This window comes from Cicer arietinum, chromosome 5 (assembly GCF_000331145.2).
Source record: "Cicer arietinum cultivar CDC Frontier isolate Library 1 chromosome 5, Cicar.CDCFrontier_v2.0, whole genome shotgun sequence".
Lineage (NCBI taxonomy): Eukaryota > Viridiplantae > Streptophyta > Magnoliopsida > Fabales > Fabaceae > Cicer > Cicer arietinum.
The window spans coordinates 21018083-21022255 of NC_021164.2; positions in this window are offsets into that span (position 1 = coordinate 21018083).

Sequence of the window (4173 nt, forward strand, 5' to 3'; positions counted from 1 at the left end):
CTTAACTTTAAAACCAAATACAAGAATAAAATGATACAATCATTGACAAAACATCTCACCTCTTTTTTCGTTATTATTATAATTATTACTTTTTTTATACATATATAATTAAAAAAAATATAATTAAAATAGAGTAATAATAAAATTGGACAACACATAAATATTTTCTATTCAAGAACTAAGTGCGTTTCAATTTCTCTATTGCACCTGGGGATACACATGAGAAATGTTTTTTCTTTGTCAAACAAAATTAATAAAAATGTATTTTTCATTTTTTATTAATGTAAATAATTTATTTTCCTTTTTACTATTCTTTTATGGAGTAAACAAAATAATTAAATAAATAAATAATTTGTATACAATTAATTATAGGATAATCGTTTTAATGGACGATGTAGAGTAATATTACTTTCCCTCTGAATCCATTTTTTTTGTTTAAGATATTTATTTTAGGTTATATCTAATTTTTCCTTTAAAAAAATACAATTGGTGGCGACTTTTTTTTCATGAACAAACCAAACGCGACAACTGGCAACTCCGTTGGGGACTTTTGAGATTCAAGTCTGATCTAATTAATTATATATAATCATTTATTATTTTCCCCCTCTTATTTTATTTATTTTGTTTTAATGTGAATATAATTATATGTGGCTATGTTAGTTTATTTTCATTGTGCCGTTTTTTATTTTTATTTTTCTATACACTACCTTAATACAATTCATACACTTATCAGTGAATTCTATACCCCGCCTGAATGCAACCTATTAATTTGTTTAATATTTTAGTATTGAGTTGTGTGCTCTAGGAATCAATTTAGAACTATAGAGTCACTCATAGTAAAGGTTCACATAAAAAAAATATAGAAAGAAAAGAATAGTGTAAATCACTTGTATATACGAAAAACCTACCTTATGTCATGTTCACTATTACTGTAACGCCCCAAATTTTTGATCCAAAGATTACTTAAAAATATTTATTTTCTTTTAAAAAAACTATAACTTTTTTTTCTTAGGAGTAGTTAATCATGTAATAATTTAAAAAAGATAAATGCATGAGATAAAAAAAAGGAGAATAGTCCTCTCTTATTTGTACAAAAAAAAAAAAACTCATAATTAAATTTATAATTTTCCTTTAAAAAATAAAATAAAGGTGTTAAAAATGAGTTAATGCACATAATGCCAAGAAAACACCATAAATTGTCATAAAATCTTGTCATAAAGGAGAGTAAAAAAATGCGTCCAGTCACTATATTTTTTTTTTATGATGAACCAAAAATATTTTCAAAACACTTATACATAAAGGTTGTGTTTCACTAACTCTATAATATCTCATAAAATGAATACTTATTTGGTCGTAAATAAAACTAACAAACAATATAACTTTTATAAATTGTAATATAATTAAATAATTCAACTAATACTTTATCAACTAAAATAAATCAAGCAAGACAAGAATATCACTCACACATAACAAAATAAAACAAATATATATAACACATCAATTTCATGATTATTGAAACTAATCAAATAAAAAAAATGCACAATAGTCCATTTAGAAAATAATCACATCATAAATCGTCCCCATGTAATTGTCACGCCAAAATAATTAAATAAAAATAAAGGTTATAATTATTCAGGTAGAATAGAGTGTGATAAAATTTAGTTTAATTTATTTATACATAGAATAATTATTAATTTAATAATAAATCATAACAATTACTAACAAGACACATATATAATATATATGAAAATTTTGGGGTGTTACAATTACCCTCTAGTATACCTAAGTTTTTTTCACTCTCCTCATCGTCTTTTTTTTTGCATCATATTCTTTATCATGGTCACTTTTGAAGAAAATCATTATCATATCATTTTCAAAACCATAAAAATTAAGTCTTGCTGTGAATAACTTTAATCACGGGAAACATGAGATCAATTTGTGGCTCAAACATTACTCCATTAGGAAAGACTTTGCCATTGAGGGTTCTCAAACCACATGTAAGCAACCTTAACAATCTTGTTCGGAAGTTGAAAAAAGTACAATGTTTAATCTTTATGGGGAAATATGGAAAAATTTGGACTTACTTGAAGTTAATGTGCAAGCGGATGCCCTTACAACGTTGGCTCAATTCTATGACCCTCATGTCAGGTGTTTCACTTTAAGGAATTTCAGTTGGCCCAAACGTTGGAGGATTTCGAACGAATAATGGGATATTCGATGAAGGGAAGCAAACCTTACCAATATATGGAACACTACCTGTTGGATTTTGAATTTCAAAAACTATTTAAAAATCACAATTTATGCCACCAAAGATATTACTGGGTTGAGTCGCGGACTAGGTCGCTCTCTTTAAGACGTTTGGCGGCACTGCCCAAATTGTGCAAGGCAAACTATCAACCACGAATTCCCCCAGGATAAATAAGCCCAGATTCACTGTATCAGAGTTCCACTGCACCGTAGAAAACCGTTCTAGAATTACACCCTCAATAGGGCAGTTTAAGCCACTCTCAATATAACAATTAAAGTCACTCTCAATATAGTACTATGATCATTCATAACTACGGCATAATAACCGCTCAAAAAGACAAAAACGAATGGACTACGGCATAATAACCGCTCTAAAAACAAAGTGACTATGGCATAGCAACCGCTCTAAAAAACCGAAGGGACTGCGGCATAATAACCGCTCTAAAAAACCGAAGAGACTGCGGCATAATAACCGCTCAAATACAGAAGTGACTGCAGCATAATAACCGCTCTAAAACCAAAGGGACAGAAAGAAATGGGAGAAGTGGCTCGAAAATTAGGTGAACAGAATATAAGAGGGAGAAAAGAGAAAGTTGGGAAAAGCATCCAACTTTGGTGTACTTTTCACAATAGCTTGAAACTCATTATATAGTGATGGAAGCAAAGTCACATATGTTTTCTAAACAATGTGGGACTTTAGTATGTATAGAATTGAAACTACACAAAATATGATAGTTTTTCAAAGTGGGATTTCAAAAAATATTCTTTCCAATGTGGGACTTGAATTTTAAAAAACATGTTTCTTTCCACTTAAATTTACAAAAAATATTTCTTTCCAATGTGGGACTTTAACACATTTTAAAATTCAAACTATAATATACTTATGTTCCAACAATCCCCCACTTGAATTAAAAAAAATGTTTCTGAAATAGCATCAAATGCTTCTATAAGATCGTGCATAAACAAAGGTGTCTCTCGACTTGAACCTTTGCATAGTAAGTAAGATTCAGATTCAACAAGAGTGACTCGTAGTCTTGAACTCTATCTCTGACATCAAACCCACACACAACCTTTTTATAGGGTGTATTCTCAAAATCCCGTGCATTAATGGCTCTGCACGTGTATCCTAGTATAGTGAACGCTCTAGGAATTCTGCCTCGAAATTCCATAGAAAGCGGCCCCACTTCCACATTCACATAGGTGATTCTATCAAGAGTACTCTTGGAGCTATTGGTATCAGTGACCTCGCAATAAAGAAAATATATCAGTTTTCGTTACCAAATTAATCAGTATCAAGTGCACAGCGGAAATTAAATTTTGAGGCATGCAAAGTTAGCAATATAGAAAATTAAAGATAGAGAGTTAGAGCAATATAGAAAATTAAAGAGAGAGAGTTAGAGAAGAAGACACAGAGATTTATCCTGGTTCGGTTGTTCCACAACAACCTACGTCCAGTCCTGAAAATCCAATCGGATTTCAGATTTTCTTCTCCTTCAATAGAAAGAATCAATTACAAAGATTTTCCAGTTTCCTCCCTGAAACCTATCAATCTCTAATTATGTCTTTCCTATTGAATACCCTCTGATCCTTGAAGACACTCAGCAGCCTATCACAGAATCAAAGTGCGACTCTTTCTTGTTGAGCCCTCTCAACCAAGAAAGTAGCCACCAGTTTCGAGCTGGCTTTTCTTGCGTTCTATTTCGTTCAAAGATTTATTACAGAAAGAATAAAAGATTGTAAAACAAAAGGGTCTTCAATCTTTATGAATGTTGCTCTTCACAAATCTGAATATTCATGGATTGTTCTTGAGCACATTATCATTTCTCTTAGATTGTCAACAAACTGTATTGAGATCTGTAATCACAATTATGAAGTTGTTAGTTTGTTGTTATGAACAGCTAAGAGCACTATGAGAAATTATGAAAG